At 42.0% G+C, this 21,207-nt stretch overlaps 1 long non-coding RNA gene across 1 annotated transcript; it reads left to right on the top strand.

Annotated features, from left to right (window-relative positions):
• The first annotated feature begins 25 nt into the window (after positions 1-25).
• Positions 26-19,592, top strand: LOC117354688. The gene is made up of 4 exons (XR_004538224.1): positions 26-300; positions 3,788-3,880; positions 4,376-4,525; positions 19,240-19,592. It is a non-coding gene; the product is annotated as an uncharacterized LOC117354688 (long non-coding RNA).
• Positions 19,593-21,207: the final 1,615 nt, after the last annotated feature.

Raw genomic sequence — 21,207 nt, 5'->3', positions numbered from 1 at the left:
CAGGTCCCGTCCCCTCCTCTTCCCGCCAACGGACCATTCTGACCAATCAGCACTAAAACGAGTAGAGCCAGACTCAGCCTCCGCTGTGAAGCCCCGCCCTCTCCCTTGTGACGTCACCAGCCTCTTACTTCAGCAAGATTGAAGAGACTTTCTCCACTTTGGTCCCACTGCTCAGATTTGACTCCCCAGTCATTAATAGCTCTCAATAAACAATAAGCTCTGCCCTGCAGCAGAAAAAGAGCCCCAAATTCATTTCTAATTTTACAAAAAAAGAGAATGCCTGCTGGAGCTTCAGCTGAGGTAGGAGATTCCTCCCCTCTGCATAGTCCACACCTTAAGCCAGGGGTGTCAAACTCAATCACATTAGGGGCCGAAATCTACAACATAGGTATGCTAACTGATTTAGCACATGCTAAATGAGCACCTTTTAGGTCCTAGTTCACGCTTGCTGTCTAACACCAGCTCTGGCAGGACAAACATTTCAAATCTGACATATTGTAATCACAAAACAGAAAATAAAATTATTTTTTCTACCTTTTCTTGTCTGGTCATTATTCATAGAAACATGACAGCAGATAAATGCCAAATGGCCCATCTAGTCTGCCCATCCGCAGTAACTATTACCTCTGTCTCTCTCTGACAGATCCCACGTGCTTATCCCAGGCCCTCTTGAATTCAGACACAGTCTCTGTTTCCACCACCTCTTCTGAGAGACTGTTCCATGCATCCACCACCCTTTCTGTAAAAAAGTATTTCCTCCGGAGCCTATCACCTCTTAACTTTATTTTTTTTTTTTTTTTTTATCCTATGCCCTCTCATTGCAGAGTTTCCTTTCAAATGAGAGACTCGACTCATGCACATTTATTTATGTAGGTATTTAAATGTCTCTATCGTATCTCCCCTCTCCTGCCTTTCCTCCAAAGTATACAAATTGAGATCTTTAAGTCTGTCCCCATATGCCTTATCACAAAGATCACACCATTTTAGTAGCCTTCCTCTGGACCAGGGGTGTCAAAGTCCCTCCTCGAGGGCCGGAATCCAGTCGGGTTTTCTGGATTTCCCCAATGAATATGCATTGAAAGCAGTGCATGCAAATAGATCTCATGCAGATTCATTGGGGAAATCCTGAAAACCCGACTGGATTCTGGCCCTCGAGGACCGACTTTGACACCTGTGCTCTGGACCAACTCCATCCTTTTTATATATTTTTGAATATGCGGTCCCAGGCTCTGGTTGTCTTCTGATAACTCACTTGCAGGGTCTCCTGCCCATTTGTCATTTCCTTGTTTCTCCATGCTAACCATCCATCTTCCATCTCTGTCCTCCCCTTCCGTTTCCCTTCCCCGGAGGTCTAGCATCTTTCCTTTTTTTGTCTCCATCCCTGCAGCTGCAGCAATGGACCCCACCATCCATAGATCCACCATCTCTCCTTTTCTCAACTATCCTTTCATCTAGCATCTCTCTCTCCTTCCCCTCCACCCAAGGGATCACCAGCTCTCCTTTTCTCTTCCCAACTACCCTCTTAGCCAGTATCTCTTTCACTGACCTTCTACACCATCCCTTGTGTCCAACTTCTCTCTCTTTCTGTTCCTTCCCTCCCTAAATCCCATTCTCCAACATCTCTCTCCCTCTTCTCTGTTTCAGACCCATTAGTTCCTCCCCTCCCCCCAACTTCAGAACGGCAATGTACATCTGTTTGAACACCTCCTTCTCTCCCTCCGTGTATCTTATACACCAGAGCCTGCCGCCCCCATCCTCCTCCCCACGGGCGGGCGGGCAATAAAACCAAACTCTTTCCCTTTTAACATAAAAATAATGGCTGGGATGAGCGGTAGCCATGCACAGGAAGTGCAAATAGGCTGATGCTGGCAAGGCTAGGGGTAAAATTCAGGTTGCATGAAAGAATATAAGAATTGCTGCTGCTGGGTCAGATCAGTGGTCCATCGTGCCCAGCAGTCCGCTCCCGCGGCAGCCCTTAGGTCAAAGACCAGTGCCCTGAGACTAGCCTTACCTGCGTATGTTCTAGTTCAGCAGGAACTTGTTTAACTTTATCATGAATCCCTAGAGGGTGTTTTCCTCTATAGGAGCCTCCAGAAGAGCGTTCCAGTTTTCTACCACTCTCTGAGTGAAGAAGAACTTCCTTACATTTGTACGGAATCAATCCTGTTTTAACTTTAGAGAGTGACCTCTCATTCTTTCTACCTTGGAGAGGGTGAACAATCTATCTTTATCTACTAAGTCTATTTCCTTCATTATCTTGAATGTTTCGATCATGTCCCCTCTCAGTCTCCTCTTTTCAAGGGAGAAGAGGCCCAGTTTCTCTAATCTCTCACTGTACACCAACTCCTCCAGCCCCTTAATCATTTTAGTCGTTCTTCTCTGGACCCTTTTGAGTAGTACTGTGTCCTTCTTCAAATAAGGCAACGAATGCTGGATGCAGTATTCCAGGTGGGGCGTACCATGGCCCGGTACAGCGGCAGTATAACCTTCTCCGATCTGTTCGTGATTCCCCTTCTTAATCATTCCTAGCATTCTGTTCGCCCTTTTTGCCTGTCGACCAGCACTCCCAAGTCTCTTTCCTGGGGGGTCTCTCCAAGTACTGCACTGGACATCCTGTATTTGTGTATAAAATTTTTATTACCGACATTCATCACCTTACACTTATCCATGTTAAACCTCATTTGCCATGTCGCAGCCCATTCCTCAAGTGTGTTTCTGTCACATTGCAGGTCTTCGCAATCCTTCTGTGTCTTCACTACTCTGAATAACTTTGTATTGTCTGCAAATGTAATCACCTCACTCGTTGTTAAGGCTGCCAACAATGAGAAAACGCTGTGAATAGGCTTCTTACAGTCCACCGAGGCCTCTGTGCTGCATCACTGATGAAGTGGCAGAGAGAAGCTCTGGCAAAGCAGGTTGCAACAAAATATCACAGTGGGATGGGGTGGGAGAGTCGATCAGGTCCAGAGATGCTGCACAGGGAGGATGGGAGGGAGGGATGGAAAACTGCTACACGGTTTGATAGGAGGGAGGGAAAACTGCTACATGGGGATAAAAGGGAGGAATGAAAAGCTGCTGCACAGGGGGATAGAAAGCTGCTGCATATGGGAGGAGAGAGGAAGAATTGTTGGACATGAGCTGGAGAAGAGGAAGGGAGATGCAACAAAGATAGAAAGGGGTGAGAGGGAGAAATCCTTCATATGGTGGAGGAGAGGGAGACATACATGGAGAATAGAGAAGGATAAATGTTGGACATAGGGTGGAGGGCAGGGAGAGATGGGGCATGGGGAGAGAAAAATAAATATTACACATAATAATGGAGGGGAGGAAAGGAGAGATGCTGCATGGAGGGGAATAGAGAGGTTTGATCCAGGGCACAAGGCAGGGAGAAAGAGAGAGAAACAGAGATGGTAGACAGTGGGAAAGAAACAGAAATTATTGGATATGGCAGTGGAAGGAAAGGTACATAGATGGAAGATGGATGGTGAGCAAGGAGAAAAAAAAGCACATCAAATGGGTGTGACACCTGGTAAGCGAGGTAATAGAAAGAGAAACCAGAGCCTGGGACCAACATGATTTGAATAATAAGATGACCAGAGAACAAAAGGTAAAAAAATATATATATTATTTTCTATTTTGTGATTGCAATATGTCAGATTTTAAATGCGTATCCTTTGAGGAAAGGCCCTATGTCCCCCATGAAATGGAACTCTTATTTACCATTGATGTCAAGACTTTAGAAGCAGGCTTGACATGTATTTCAATTTGGATTTTCTGCCTGCTTAAGTTTTATGTAGGTCTTGCTGGGAAACAAGGCTTTGCTGGAATATACATGCCTGTCATGCATTGGAACTTGGATCATGGGAGCAAGAAGATACAGGTACAGGAAAGCACAGAAAAACAAGCCTGTATGTAAAAATACAGGTGTCAGGTCTCAGGCCCACAACTTGCCAAATAAGGAAAGAAAGAACTACAGGATAGAAGTGTGTAAGGATTTGTCATTTATAGATAAGAGCATCCATGGGAACCGGGAAATGATAGGATATGGCAGATAGGAGCAAATTTGCAATATGATAAGATGAGCCTTGATTGGCACAAGAGTGGAAGGTGTAACCATTAACAAAGATTATAAAAATTAAGAACATAAGAATAGCTTTACTGGGTCAGACCAATGGTCCATCAAGCCCAATAGCCTGCTCTTACGGTGGCCAATCCAGGTCAACAGTATAATAATGGGTGACAAGCGAAATGGGGACTCCTTGTTGGGTTATGGGGGAAGGGACGTTGGAGCTTCTACTTGAAGTGGACCGGCAGAGAAAGTAACATCGCTGGACTCGAAGCTGAAGCTAAGTGACCTTTTCCTTTTGTGCTGTAGATTGCAGTGCTGTGTTGTATGCGTTTTGCAGCAGAACTTTGTGAACTACCAGTTACTTGGACTGTGAATGGAAGATTTTTTCATCATTATTATTGGAACAACAGCACCCGTTTGGGAGTGTTTTTAGACCCATGAAGCCCTTTAACTGAGGTATTTTTTATATTTATGTGGGTGCTTTGCAATAATTTTCCTGTCCCTCTGTGGATTTTACCTATCAGTCAGACCGTACCATGTGTCTAGCATAGGACTATTGATAAATGTATGAGTGAAACACCATATGCATTTCAATTCTTGAATATAGTATGATTTTAATTACCCCAACATTGACTGGTTAAATGTTACATTGGGGAGTGCTAGGGAGGTAAAATTCCTAGATGTCATAAATGACTGCTTCTTTGAGCAACTGCAGTGTTCTCCCTAGGGCCTTTCAGCCGGGCGCACCGCCCAGTTAATTTAGGTGACCGCCCGGCTGTTTTCCTCCAGTGAGTAACATTCTGAGTAAGCAACATTTTTTGGGAAAAAAAAAAGTTCTGTGTCGACTATGTCCCCTTCCCTCAGGGCGTCTCTCCCACACTGCCTTTGTAACTGCAACACAAACAAGTTCCCTGCTTCGAATCCTCGTCAAGTGGTGAGCACAGCTGGGAGTGGGAAGCAGTGGAATCTGTGATCAGTTCAGCCAATAGGAAGAGCAGCAGCAATGAGGAGCAGATTTTGATTGGAGGAATGCGTCGCTCCTGCAACGATATTGTTTATCTTGGCGTTGGAGCGCTGTGCAGGACCTCTTTGCATTCTCCTGCATCACTTTTTTTTTTGTTGTTGTTTTTCAATTTTTATTAGAATTTTGTAATAAAACCAATAACAATATAATCACCACAAGAACACTTCTGTAGAATAGTACAACAACTCGATATAGCCCACAAAGTAATCAGTGCGCAATAATACCCCAATCCCACAGCCCATCATATAATACCATATAATAAAATAAGATAAAAAGAAAACAAGAAAAACATCAACATAATATTCACTATGCGGAAGTCCCTTTGTTGTTTCTGCAAAGAGACTCCCAAACAACCACCCTACCCCTTCCCCCCTAACCCCCCCCTCCCCACTCCACAGAAAGATAGGATCAAATACAATGAAAAATGTTGTCCCAAGTCCGCTTCTGACTGTCATAATAGCCATAATGCTTAGCAGCTAAACATTCCATCTGAGCAAGTTTTCGTAATTTTTCCAACCATTCAACTTCTGGTGGAGCAACTAACTTCTTCCAATACTGTGCTATCAAACATTTGGCTGCTGCCAACCCCATTTGGACCAAGTTTGCCTGCATCACTTTTTGGGGAAGTTGCCAGTGCCTCCGGTGTTGGCTGCCCCAGAGGAGAGCGTTGGGTATGTGAGGCCAGTTGTCTTCCACTTCTCTCCCCATAAGGCCCACGAGTTCTTTGAGATAGAGAACACCGTGTCCCAAGTCAGTCTTGTTAGTATCAGTAGGCACATGCCTGGGGCCCGCCGAAGAAGAGCAAATCAACATTTTTTTTTTAGTTTTTGTTGATGGAGGGATGGGGGAGGGGCCGCATTGCCGATCTTACCCGCCTGACTGGAGGATGGTGATGGTGATTCCCCAGGCTGATGAAGAGCCACCGGAAGCACACATCCAAGAGGTTAGAGAAGTTTTTTTTTAAGTTAATAGCGATAGTGAGGAATCCAATGATAACAGCGGACATTTGCACGCTAGCACGCACTGAGGATTTTTGAGGATTATAAGTAACCCTGTTTTTTTGAGGGGGGAGAAAGAACAAATAGCAACTGAATGTTTTAAGTGTAGTGCCCCCCCTCAAAAATCAGGGTTACTTCATAACAGTCAAAAATAAAAGAATTGTCGGGTCTCAGTGCGCGTTGGCGTGCAAATGTTCGGCGCGTGATTGTCCTGCGGTCACCGTGATTTTTGAGGAAGAACATCCAGACCCATAGCACAAGGTTAAGTTTTCTGCAGCTCCTATTAAGGTAAGCTGAATTGAGTTTTATACTTTTTTTGTCATTTAAAATAGGATTATGCTTTCTTTTTTTTTTATTATTATTATTTATTTATAAAGTTTTAAAATTTTAACAAGCATACCATCTTGTACAGAAAAGTGCAATCAAGAAAACATATCTTTGATTATTCTCAAAATGAAAATAAACCAAAATTACATAAAAGGTAGTAATTCCAACTTAATCGTACACTAGTCCTCAATAATGGATCCAAGATTCAGGAATTAGGAGTGAGTTTAGTACAATAACAAAATTAACCAAAACATGTCATCTGTGCTGAAAGAGAGCTTAATAATTAAGACACCGATGTTACTCTTTTTCAAGGCGCTTCATGGAGAGGAAAGCACAAATGAGACAGTTCAAAGAAAATATATTTGAGGGAATTATACCTTATTACACACTTACAAGGGTATCTAATAAAAAATAATCCCCCCATCTGAGTCACACCTGGTTTTAACAATAAAAATTCCCTCCTTCTTTTCTGAGTTTCTCTTGAAACATCAGGAAAAACCTGAACATGGAAGCCAAGGAAATCTCTGGATCTATTTTTTTTTTTTTTTTTTCCATAATATATTTTATTAAATTTTCAAATAAGGGAAAACTTCCCAATATGCAGGATGTACAACACAATAAAGCAGGTACCAATACACTTCCCAACTTCACCCCACATCAGGTCTACCCCTCCCTCCCCCCATCCCTTCCCACTCCCCATCCCCTAGCTATACCAGAATAACACAAATTCCAATCCAGTGCTATCACAGCAAGACACTCAAACATTCAATAAATGGCTACGTGCTCTTGGCGTTAAAGTGTCCCAAAAAGGTGTCCAGCGCAGACTAAATAACCGTCCCTGTGCAGAATCCAAAGAAGGAAAACAGAGCCTCTCCATGGATGCTTGGTGAATCATCAAAGTTCTCCAACAGGAAAGTGTCGGGGCATCCGTGGAAATCCAGCACAACAAAATTGCTTTCTTCCCCAGTAACACCGCTCGTGACAGAAAGCTGCGAAATCCCTTTGGAGCAGACAAGGGAACATGATCCAATGCAAACAGCATCACCGGATCCAGGATAAAGTTGTAATTCCACATTGTTTGAATATGTACATTAAGCTGATGCCAAAATGCAGTAATCCGAGTGCAGGTCCAGAACTGATGCCCCAAGGTAGATGGCGAATGAGAACATTTGAGACATTGGTCAGTCGCACACATTTTAGCTCGAAACTGATACGCAGTTGATCTGTAGAGCCTGTGTAAAAATTTATAATTAAGTTCAAACAATATAACATTATGAGTCACATGGGCTGTCCGAAAAGTCCCCCTGCGAATCATAAGTGCAGTCACTGCACAAAGGAGATCCTGAGACCATCGTAAAGCAATTGATTCATAGTCAGGTTCCCCCAGTTGTTCCTGAAGGTGGCGATGATGAAATCTCAAGGGGATGTGTGCCTGAGCCGATAAGCTCAACGCTTCGGAGAGGGACTCCATGCAGCGATCAGTGAGGGATACTTTCGGCAATGTGGTCATGTAAGAAGATAATTGGAGGTAAGAAAGCCAGTCAGTGGGTTTCCATCCATTATCACGCTGTAGTTCCGCAAACGTTTTTAAGGAACCGGATGAGTGGACCAGTTGAAAGATATATTGATTAGATCGCGAATTCCACACCCCAGTAGACACTAGGTCCAGTCCCGCTAAGAATGCCCCGTTCCCCCTCAAAGGTAAATAAGGAGTCACCTGATGCTGAATCCGAAGTTGTTGACATAGCAATTTCCAGAGGCGTCGCAAAGGCAGTAAGAAGAGATCCCGTGCTGAGGAAGTCTTTCTTGGCAAATGAGGAGCATGGAGCAAATAGCTAAAGTGATAAGGGTCACAGAGTAACAATTCGTGATTAGTGGCTGAGAAATGTCCAGTACCCCTAAACCAGTCATTCAAATGTCTCATCTGACACGCCCGAGACAGCAACCGAAGATTACGGAGACCAAAACCTCCCCGGTCCCGAGGGCGTGCCAAATGAGACAAAGATAACCGAGCCCTCTTCCCATTCCACAAAAACCTCTGTAAACACTTCCCCAGCAATTTGTCATGGCGAGCAGAAAGCAATACAGGTATCATTTGAAATATATAAAGCCACTGCGGTACAAGCACCATGTTATACAATGCTATTTTACCCAATAAAGAAAGTGGATAGACCCTCCAATTCTCCAATTTCCGAATCGTTGTAAGTACCAGAGGGTCAATGTTAAGAGAATACAGTTGAGACGGATCAGAGGAAATAACAATACCCAGGTAAGTAAGGTGACCCGTCGCCCAAACCAATGGAAAGTCTCCCCTCCACCGCCTCTGCACCTCCATGGATAGGGGCAATACCATTGATTTCGATCTATTCAACTGCATACCTGAGTACATACTAAATTCATCTAACAGTTCCAGCGCCCTAGAAAGAGAGGCTGCAGGGGATCCTAATGTTAATAGGAGATCATCTGAATAAGCCAATACCCGTAGTTGAGATTCCCCCTCTGGCATGCCCTGTATAATATCATCACAGAGTATTGTACGCAATAAGGGGTCCAGATATAATAAGGAAAGCAGTGGAGAAAGCGGGCTGCCCTGACGTGTTCCACGCTCAATCTGAAATACTGGAGATCTAGTACCATTGACCAAAATACAAGCGGTGGGATCCTTATAAAGCAATTGAAGCATATTATAGAACCACCCAGTAAAACCCATGTAAGTCAGCACACTAAACAAGTACTTCCAGTTGACCTGGTCAAAAGCCTTAGCTGCATCTAAGCCCACCAGTATCCCATGAGCACCAGAGTCCCTCATACATTGTAAGGCAGTAAGTAATCTACGAACATTAAGGACTGAATGACGGTTTCGTACAAAACCCACTTGTTCAGGTACTATCAATTTCGGCAGCAGAGTTGAAAGTCGATTAGCCAATATTTTATCTAATATTTTGATGTCCACATTAATTAATGAGATGGGACGATAGGATTCCACATCCGTGTCTAATTTACCCGGTTTAGGAATTAAGGTAATATATGCCTGATTTGCCCCTAAGGGAAAGGATCCACCCTCCAGAGCTGCATTATAGTATGCCTCCAGGGGACCACAAAGGGCGGAAAAAAGAAGTTTATAAAACTCTGGTGAAAACCCATCGGGACCAGGCGACGTGCCTCCCTTAAGCTGTTTTACCGCTGCCTGTAGTTCTTTACCCTGAATGGGATGATTCAAAAATAGTCGATCAGGGGAGGACAATCTAGGAACCCCTGCATCCAGCAAATAATCCTCCACCTCAGGTCCTCCCTGACCATCTCTAGCTGTATAGAAGGCTCTATAATGCTGTAAGAAGCCTTCCACAATGTCTGGGGTGTTAGTTAATTCCTTCCCCGAACTAAATATTATTTGGGAAATATGACGGTTAGAACGATATGGTTTGGTCAAATTGGCCAACAGACGTCCCGCCTTATTCCCAAATCTGTAAAATTTAAACCTATAATAGTGAAAGTAATGCTGGGTACGTTCATGCAATAGAGTGTTCAAAGCAGCCTGTGCGGACGTCATGGCTTCCTGCGTCTGCGAGGAAGGGCGTGCAATATGAGCACGCTTACAACGTTGGTATTCCCGCTCTAAGTGTAAAACTCCCCGGGAAATACGGTGTCTATGTGCACTCACATAAGAGATAATGTCCCCCCTAAGAACTGACTTCGCCGCCTCCCAGAACAACAATGGCCTGTCCTGATGTTGAGAATTAAAGGACAAATAATCATCCCATTTCTGAGCAAGATATTGTTGAAAATTCAAGTTATTAAATAAATAGGAGGGAAACCTCCAAGATCCTCCAGGCAAGGCATCTGTGCCATGGAAGACGTCAATCCAGATAGGACAGTGATCAGACACAGAAAGGGGACCCACCTCGGAAGCTCCGATCCTAGGTAAATATGCCGTCGAGGTCAAAATGTAATCTATACGGGAAAACGTGTGATGCGCTCGAGACTGGTGCGTATAGTCCCGTTCTGTAGGGTGCAGTACACGCCAGGAATCAATAAGATCTAAGGTGTCACACAAGTATGGGATTCCCTTGGTAGGGCCACCGGATTGGGAAGGTCCCGGGCCTGTTCTATCCATTGTAGGGTCTAGCACCTGGTTAAAATCCCCCAATAGTAGCAAAGGATTAGTAGGATCACGCACTCCTATCCTCGCCAAATTGGCGAAAAAGGAGTGGTCATATTGGTTGGGAGCATAGAGCATTAGCAAGTTAAAGGTAGACCCAGACATAGTTACCCTGCAATACAAGGTCCTCCCCAAGACGTCCTTGTAGAGTTGTTCAATTTTCCCCGGAAACCCCTTTCTTACCAGCAGCACCACTCCAGCTTTCTTATTAGAGGAGGAAGTATAGAAAACCTGGCCCACCCAACCTCTCAATAACTTAGCATGTTCAGAGTCCGAAAGTCTGGTCTCCTGAAGACATGCCAAATCAGCTTTATGATGTGGAATCTTACTACGCTTCACAGGGGAGGTGATCCCACCAACATTCCAAGATAAGATACGAAATGTGGATGGAGTCATGAGTAGGTCAAAGAAAAGTACTTTGCCCAATAACACGGACAGGTTTTCCCCGACTCCCAGCCATATCGAGGAAAACTAAACAGCCAGCAGACCAGTAATGTAAGAGATGTAGTTTGACTCAGAAAAAGCACAGAAATTGCACTAGACAGGATTATACAGAAGTATGACACTCGTCCCAACCCCCCCAAACCGTTCCCCCCCTCCCCTCCCAGCCCACCCCTCCCACCCCCCACCCTCCTCCCAAACCCAGCTTCTCCTCCCCCAGTCCCCCCCCCCACCTAGATCCATCACTTTCCCAAAAGACCTCCAGGCCCTGGAAAAGCTGGTCACATCTCAGAGGCTGTCAGAGCCCCGCCCCCGCAAAGCATTTCAAAATTTTGAACAAACAACAGTGAACTTGTGTTACAGTATGGTAAACCCCCATTACCAGCCGAACAATAAACTCAATGATACATGATCAAGCTTCCCCTGCATTAGAGTCAGAACGGTTTATAAACTCTCCTGCCAAGTCAGCAGAGTCAAATACATGCCACTTTCCATTTTGATGAATTTTCAGGACTGCAGGATAAAGAAACATAAACCTCCTTTTTTGTTCTACCAATTTAGAACAAAGAGGATGAAAAACTTTACGCCTTTCAGTGAGTGCAGCAGAATAGTCCTGGGCTATTCGCACAGGAGAGGAGTCGTAGGTCAGAGATTCTTTTTTAGCTCTGAATGCACGCAGCAGCTCCACTTTATGTCTGTAGTTGTGTAGTTTACCAATGACCACTCTAGGTCTCTGGTCAGATCCAGCCCTAGGGCCCACACGGTGTACCCGCTCAAATCTGGCAGGGCCCAAGGAGGAAGGCATTGGAAGTTCACTGGCTAACCAGGATTCCACCACCGAAAGGAGTACAGAATCAGCAATAGTCTCAGGTAGTCCTATAAATCTCAAGTTGCCACGACGAGACCTGTTCTCTAAATCCTCCAGTTTGTCTTGGCAGACACGGAGCTGAGTCGTCAATGTGGTCACCATCGTGTCCAGCGCTAGGGCTCCGTCCTCCACCGCCAAAACCCGCGTCTCCAATTCCGTGACGCGCTTGGCATGGTCTTCGAGGAGAGATTCCATCTTTGTTAATTTTGATGAGATGGTTTCCATGTGCGGCCCCAGCACCTGTAGAATCACCCGCTGTAGCTCCGACAACATTTCTGGTGAAAAGGTGGCCGCCGGAGCCTCCGCACGAGGCACGGCCGCCATCTTGTCCTCTCCGGTCCGCACCTTCTCCCGGTCTTTTTTATTTGATTTGGACGACATCGGGGCAGGGGAATGCGCCAAAAACTTGTCCATAGAAAAGCGCTAAGTCCGCCGGCAAGGGGGGTATAATTTGGTCGTTCCGGTGCTTAAGTTGCAGCGATGCGAGGCGCAGGGCTCCGGAGCCGAACGAACAAGCAGCCGTTCAGCTCACAGCATCACGTGACCTCTCAATCTATTTTTTAAAAAAAGTTTCAGAATCCAATCTCTGTCTGGAGCCAAAGCTACAGTCAGTAAGAGAGTGGCTGGACTAGCCACCTCTCTATCAGATTGTTCCAATAAAGCAGTAAGATCCAAAGGATTTTCCTGTGGACTACCATCCTCATCTTTTTTTTGAGGTTCCTGATTTTTTTAATAGGCAAATAGTACACTCTTAACAATGGTGGCAATGAACCTTCAGGAATTTTTAAATTTTCCAGAAAGTAGCGTTTTATCATTTCTCCTGGAGGAATTGAGGCAACCTTTGGAAAATTAATCAAACGTAAATTGTTAAACCGACTATTGTTTTCAAGTGCTTCTAATTTTCTTCTCAGATTAAGATTATCTTTCACAATCAAGTCTTGGTTGCTCTTAAACATTTTTAAGTCCTTCTTTTCTTCTTGTATCTCAGTTTTTATAACTACAATGTCCTGTTTCACATTTTTAATTTCTTCCTTCTGAAATTCTAATTCTTTTTCCAAATTCTTTATCTGAGGATTGAGGGAATTACCCAGACTAGAAACCAAGTCCCATAAAGATTCCAGTGTAACCTCTGGAGGTCGGATAGGGGCAAAGGAAAATATTTGTGCACTGTTAGTTAGTTCATCTGATTGTTTTACCTCCCCTGTGCCTTGTAGACCCTTAAGCACAGTTGTCCCGGTCGCTGGTTCTTTTACAAGGAAAAATTCTCCTTGTGCTGTTCCCTGCAGCGAGCCCTCCACTTCACTGGCCTCTCGAGATTAAAACTCTGCCTCTTCGGACAAGCTCTCATCCCTTGGAGAGCTGGCTCCCAGCGGCAGTGGCTGTAAGGGAGGCGTCCTGACGTCGGGGCTCAGCGTGACGTCCAGCCCAGGGGTATCCGCCGAGACACTCCTATCAGCCGGCGCTCCCAACGGGCGATTCCCCAAACGGCTCGACTCACTTTGGAGACGCCGGAAAATGTTGTCGACTGTAAGAACTGCAGGGCTCGAGCGCTGGGAGGCTCCACCAACGCTCCTGCCTCTTCTCTTCGGCATTTTTCGGTAAGTTAGGAAAGACACTCTCTAGCGTCTTGTCAGCAACAGATAGCGGCAGCCATCTTGGGTAGGATTATGCTTTCTAATCTGTTTTAAGTAATATTACAGCTCTATTTGAATGTGGAATTCAGCACCTAGCCAGTGCTTGTATTGTATTGGGTCTTAAAGCTTGTAGAAAAGTTTGAGTTGTCCTTTCATTTTGAAATGAACCTTTTGAGTTTAGAGTTAATCACAACGAACAGTTCATTTTATCATGTTTCTTTTGGGATTTATATTTCATCTCTGCTCAATTAAGTGATTCATCCATTTTAATTTGCTGAATGGAAACTAGGAATTAAGGTTTAAGGTGATCCTGATTCAGGGGAAAAAATTTTTGATTTGGCCTCTTGAATTTATTTTTTGATTCAATTCACTTTTCCTGCCCAATCAGGTATTTTCTTTCCTTTTTTTAATGGCCTGATGGGGTGGGGGGGGGGGTTGTAGCCTCTTCAGCCCCCCACCACCACCCCTTTCCAACTCTACACTGGTGCTGTGTTGTAAACAAAAAAAAGATTCTCTGATAGGTAATGTAATGTAATGTAATTTATTTCTTATATACCGCTACATCCGTTAGGTTCTAAGCGGTTTACAGAAAATATACATTAAGATTAGAAATAAGAAAGGTACTTGAAAAATTCCCTTACTGTCCCGAAGGCTCACAATCTAACTAAAGTACCTGGAGGGTAATAGAGAAGTGAAAAGTAGAGTTAGAGGAAAAATAAAAATAAAATAAACATTTTAACAAGACAGCATTGATCTAAATACTTTGGAAGGTAGAAGAGAGGAGAGAAAGGAATAGAAGGTCCTAGCTCTACTCACTAACTGCCTCTTTCTTACCCTTCTCTCTTTTTTTATTTTTCAGCTACCTATCAAATTTCCATTTTCTCGAAGTTACAGAGAAATACTTTTAAAACCAATAAGAGGAAATTTTTTTTCACTCAGAGAATACTACTTAAGCTCTGGAATGCATTGCCAGAAGATGTGGTAAGAGCGGTTAATGTAAAGGCTTGGACAGCTTCCTAGAAGAAAAGTCCATAGTCTGTTATTGAGAAAGACATGGGGAAGCCACTGCTTGCTCTGGATCAGTAGCATGGAATGTGGTTCCGGAATCTTTTGTTACTCTTTGGAATTCCGGAACCTTGCTATTCTTTAGGATTCTGAATGGAATGTTGCTACTCCTTGGGTTTTGGCCAGGTACTAGTGACCTGGATTGGCCACTGTGAAAACGGGCTACTGGGCTTGATGGACCAATGGTCTGACCCAGTAAAGCTATTTTTATGTTCTTATGACTCCCACCTCAGCCTGACTTTTTTTTAAAGCGCCAGCAAGTGATAATGGTAACATTATGTGTGCTGGCTTCCCTTCTCCCACTAAACCTGATTTGAATCTCCTTATTGTCTGCCTATCTTCTTTTGTTTCAAGTTGGATTCTTTGGTGGACCACTTGCCTTGTTGTTTTATTACAAATTAACATACATGAAGTGGAATGTACCAGAGGAGTTACAGATTTGATTGTTTATTCATACATATGGGTTAAAGTTGGACGACATAAAGTGAGGCAGTTGAGAGGAGTTGCAAACGTTGTTATTAATATGGATTTATGTTTTGGATAGTATTACTGCTTTACAATGCTTTTGAACACACGTATATACATATGGAAAGTCCTGGGCAAGTAGGTGGGAAGGGAAGGAAGGGAGAAATTGTTCAGAGATGTTTGGGGCTTGCATATAACTAAAACTGTGCACTGGTATGGTAATCTTTGTTGTTTGTTTTGAATTTTAACCTGTATTGCAAATCTGTGAATGTATTTCTGGAGTCCCTCTGAGTCCAGCTTTTCTTCCTTACTCCTCCGCCCCCATTGGCAACATGTATTCCTCTCTCTCTCATTCCCTCCCCTGCTGCAAAGGTGGGAGGAAGATAGAGAGAGGGAGAAACCTGAAACAAAGGGGAGGCAGAAGAGAGGGAGGCAAATATTGGACTTAGGGGTGTATAGAGGGAAGAGAGAGAGACTGCAGAGAGGTGGAAATATTCTAGACAAGGGAGGAAGAAAGGAAGGAAGGAGAGAGAGAGAGAGGCAGAGAAAGACCCAGAAGAAAGGAGAACAAATGCTGGACATTGGGGAGGGGGGGGGAGGGTTGTAAGAAGAAGAAAGACAGAGAGAAAGGCCTGGACCAAAGTGGAAAGACAGGAGGCAGATGCTGGACTATGGGAGGTGCAGACAGAAGAGACGGAGGGGGAGAGTCCCTGAATAAGAACAGAGATGCAGGATCATAACAGAGGAAGGAGAGAGAGGGAAGCATGTTGCCAATAGGGGTGGAGGAGAGAGGAAGAAAAGTTGAACTCATGGAGAGACAGAGAGAGATGTTGGTTGGGGAAGGGACTGAGGTCCGGAGGAGAGGAAGGATGCAAGAGACAGAAAGAAAGAAATGCAGTCAGAAGGAAGTCCAACCAGAAACTAATTAAATCACCAGACAACAAAGGTACGAAAAATGATTTTATTTTCAATTTAGTGATTGAAATGTGTCAGTTTTGAGAATTTACAATCTGCTATCCAATACCCTGTATAAATATTGGGATATCATTACAATACACTCAGCAATTCAACATCTTAATTTAAGAATAACATACTCCAGGGGTAAGAATTTGAAAGAGATATTAAAAGCTGGTGAGAATAGGTGTATGCAGAAGAGGAACAGTTTATCTGAAGGTTTCTATAAATGCCTTTCTTGCAATATTTGTGATATATGTGTACAAACCAAATCTTGGAAAAATCCTAGTAACAATAAGGAATATAAGATAACTCAGTTTTTGAATTGTAAATCCACTTTTGTTATCTATGTCATCAGTTGTCCTTGTAATCAATTATATGTAGGAAAGACCACCAGAGCTTTTAGGACGAGGATATTGGAACACAAATCCAACATTAAATGTTTAAAAATCTCAGAACCTTTAGTTGAACATTGTATCAAATACCAACATAAATTTGAAAACTTGCAATGTTGGGCAATAATTGATCATGTTAAACTTGATAAAAGAGGTGGTGACAGAAAGAGAATTTTATTACAGAAAGAAACAAAATGGACATTTCTATTAAATTCAGTGGAGCCAAATGGTTTGAATAGTTACATTGATTGGAAACCTTTTATATAGTTTGGTATTAACAGGTTTAGAGGGTTTGGTTATGAGTATGTAAGATCGGTAGATTTTGCCTTCTGAGCCCGTTCATGTTTCAAGTGATGGTGGCCTGTAACAATTTATATTTCAGCGACTTTTCAATGTTTAATGGGTTGTCTCTTTAGCGTATTTGCACGCATTTGGACATGCACATTGAATTCACTGAGCACGCATGCGTTGTTCAGTTGATGATCTTTGTACTGCGCATGTGTAGACTAGTATAAATGGTGTACTTTCTTCTAGTTTCCTCCAAAGCTGCTCCCGCCCTGAGAGTGAGAGGACGTATAAATGAGGTTGGTATAATAGGATATACTTTGGCTTGTGACTTTTTGGTTTAGGCACTGATTAATTTTGTTTTGTATGGGATATGAATGATTAATGCCGTGATTGAGTTCTTAATACAGAGAACTATTTGGAAGTTTGAAAGCGGTAGGCAATGGCTTCTTATGCCTAGATATTAGCAAGAAAGGCAAGGATGATTCTTAAACATGTATATGTTGGGTTTTTTGGTATTTGAGCGTATTCGTTTATTAAGTTTGTTGAGTACGCCTGCACCGTTAAGCATGCGATTTGTGTGCAGGGCAAGACGGAGGAGTATAAATGGCGTTCTTTTTACGGTTCTTTTGAAGCAGCTCCCATATGGAGTATGTTAGAAATAAGGTTGGTTTAAGATGATACCATGTGGATTATGGTCACTTTTTATGTGGTTTATTTTGTTCATATTGGTTACAGTTGGTGGCACTAATGATTAACTTTTAGAATAAGCTTTTATAATGGTTGATTTTTCGTTTTTTTTTAAAGTAGTTTTTAAAAAAAGGTTAGCATCTGGGAGGAGTTTTGGATGTCTCTTCCCCATCGCGAGAGGAGTGTACTCTTAAATTGTTAGCCTAACTAGGGGACTTCTTTCCTCCTCGGTACTTTCCCCCTTCAGACTCCTTCTGCCTTGGATTCTCTAATGGGGTTCCCTTATCTCTTTCTCTATTTTGTCTCCTCTTTTTCCCCTTTGTGATCTAGTTCTCCTCCCCCTTGTGTCTATATTGTGCCTATAATTTGTCTATTTTATGCCTGTTCTTTGTCCATATTTGTAAATTTTCTGTCTCCTGGTTGTCTATTTTGTGTATTTCGTATATGTCTTCCACAGGTCGGGAGAGGGGGTGGGTGGGGGGGTTGGGGGGGGTGGAATGGACCCGGTGTTTTAAGGCGTATTCTACTGTGTGTTATGGTACTGGGGTGTTCCACTCTGTTCTGGGGGGGGTTTTGGAGGGTCTTACTTGGAAAAATGTATTGAGCACCTCTGGTTATTGAGCCATCTGATTCTGGTTATGTTTCTACCATTGGCTCTCTGTATGCCCGACGGGGCAGTTTTTGATGGCTTACTGGATGTCCCTTTACTCTGTTCTATTTTGTATATACTGGTTTGCTCAATAAAGAAATATTATATATCAAAAATAAAAAAAGGTTAGCAACGTCCGTTATGGCTCAGGTTCTATTTTCCGTTTGGAATTTGTACTAAGTAGTGCCATTAAGTAATTATGCATGAGTGAGCCCTTACATTGTTAAGTTAATGATTTATGCACCACATATGTGTGGATCAGTTTTAATAGTATCTAAACACCTCAGCTTATTTAATGCTGTTCTTTTTCTGTAATCGGGATGGCATTTTCTTCTTTTTTCTCTTTTTGAATTCCTTTTAAAATTGTCAGCATGTGTGCACTTTTTATGATTTGAATGGTAAGCACTTTTTGTATTTCTTTGAATTCATAACATAACTATATATGGTTTTAAGAGACTAATAACACTTTTTAATATTTGTTTTTAAGATTTCAAAGGTGTGTTTCATTAATTTGGGTGTTAATATGTGATAGTTCTAAGCATCATGGGTTTGGTGAATTTAACATAATATTCAATTTATTAATTAAGAGTTGCTTGATAGCATAAGCGGTTTTATTTTTACTTAAGCTATTAATTAAGTGCTGATATTATCACAATTATATAAGGATGTTCATTTATTGCTTTGAATATTTTTTATATGTGGTCTACATATGTATTTTTGTCATCTATTGTTTGATTGTTGACTTATAACATTGAAAAGTTTAATTTTCTATATATTTCTAAAGAGTGATTTCCTGAATTGGTGATATTAGTATATAATGGTTTTATGAATAGGTAGGGTTGTTACCTTATTGATTAATTAAATTGATGAGTTATTTAATACATTATATGAAATTGGATTTTAAAACTTTAATTATTTAGTGTGTTAATCATATAATTTTGTATTTAATGAATGTGCATAACGTATGATGTATAATGTTTTATTAATATATATACTTAATGGAAAAGCCAATGTTTATATAAATAATTAATTAACAAGGTAGTCTATATTTAATATGAAACTAGATTTTATAACTCCAATCATAGAATGTGAGAATTATATAATTATGCATTTAATTAATATAATTATTAATGATTCATAGATATAAGCTACTACACAGTTTTAGGGTAACATGATGTGAATGTAATAAAATATTCTTTATATTTGTATTATGCAGTGCTCCCTTTGGAACCCTTGAAAAAACCTGCCAAGGCGAAATGGGTCCCGTCGGACATAATTGTTGGGGCAAGCAATATCTGTATAACAATAAAGAAAAAGACTAAGAATCATTAAAAACTACAAACTAGTTGGTGTGAATTTTTGAATGTGGAAGAAATGCTTCTGTGAAATTTTGGAAGATTTAACCCTAATGAGTGAGGGCTTTTACTGCTGTGGTATTTCCATTTACCTCATCTTTCGTCTTCAATATCTTTGCTGCATTAGTGATTACTCTTTGAAACTCCCCCAAATGTAAATGATTAACATTTTCTCAGCGTACAGTGTGCTTTGTGGTTTTGTTTTTATTTTGTGGTTACCATTATGAATTAATAAGATTATATTGTGTGTACATGAAAAATGAATGGAAGAAATTACATTACAATTAGTACTATAATGGGGGTGGGGTCAGAGGCGGAGCTTGGGCTGGGGTACTTGGTTGGTATTTGTTAGACTTAGGGTGTACTTGGCTTGAAGAATTTGAGAAACACTGGTCTAGGTGACTATGGAGTTCACTCAGTAAGGGCCCCTTTTACAAAGCCACAGTAGTGATTCTCCCATGGCAAATGCACTATATAGAAACATAGAAACATAGAAAGATGACGGCAGATAAGGGCTACAGCCCATCAAGTCTGCCCATACCATTGACCCCCTTTTAAGTCTACTGGCCCCCTTAACTTTTCTGACCTGCTCTATTAAGTCTATATCCTAGCGACCCTATTAATTGGTATGACTCTCGCAGTGATCCCACATAGGTATCCCATTTATTCTTGAAGTCTGGGATACTGCAGGCCTCGATCACCTGTACTGGAAGCTTGTTCCAATGCTCTATCACTCGTTCCGTGAAGAAGTAGTCCAGTGTTCTTCAACCTTTTTACACCTATGGACCGGCAGAAATAAAATAATTATTTTGTGGACTGGCGAACTAATAAGACTGAATTTTTTTAAAACCCCATTGCCGCCCTGTCCCCGTGAACTCGGTCCCGTTAACCATCTGATCCCATCCACACAAGCCTCAAATAGTTATGATTTTATATTGAACATATTTTATTAAAGTATAAAGAAACAATATTCTGCACAATTATCATTTTATAAATATAAATAATAGAGGGCAAGGATCAACAAAACCCCCGTATCCCCTCCTCTTCACATATATCCCCTCTACTATCAAGAAAACTGAATAAGCCAAATTATTACAGAATGCTACACAAATATCATGCTAACAGAATACCGCAGTCACACATGGCAGGAATGGTGTTAGGGGGAGTGCAACAGGGCAATTGCCTCCTGGTCAGAGAGAGCCCTAAGCCAGCTGGAAGCTAAAAACGCACTGCCTGGGCTTTGCACTCCCCAGTTATGTCTAACATCAGCTCTAGCAGGATACATATTTTAAATCTGATATATTCTAATCACAAGATAGAAATAAAATTATTTTTTTCCTACCTTTTAATAATAATAATAACTTTATTCTTATATACCGCCAACAATCTTGCGACTTCTAGGCGGTTTACAATGAAGAGAAACTGCACAGACATCGAATTACAGAGTGTAGCAGTGAATATCTGATAGTAGCAACAATAAAAATAATAACAACAGTTTATATACTGCAGGACCGTGAAGTTCCATGCGGTTTACAATGAATTGGAAAAATTCCATAAATTGAAAGGAACATTCATAGTTAGAGATTAGAGGTTAACAGTTTACAAGATCTAATTTGGGGAGGGATTGCGATGGGGGCTATTGTCCTGATTCGTCACCTAGGTATTTCGAGAACAGGTATGTTTTTAGGTGTTTCCTAAATTCACCATAATTGTTTATGTGTGTAATTAGTTTTTCCAAGTCTTTGCCCCATAAGGCTGCTTGGTATGACAGAAGTTGTTGATGGTGTCTCTTATATGTACCTCACAATGTACTTATTCAACATGTATAT

Source organism: Geotrypetes seraphini, chromosome 2, assembly GCF_902459505.1.
Source record: "Geotrypetes seraphini chromosome 2, aGeoSer1.1, whole genome shotgun sequence".
Taxonomy (NCBI): Eukaryota; Metazoa; Chordata; class Amphibia; order Gymnophiona; family Dermophiidae; genus Geotrypetes; species Geotrypetes seraphini.
The sequence above is the reverse complement of the archived record's forward strand: the minus strand, read 5'-3'. Positions and strand labels throughout refer to the sequence as shown.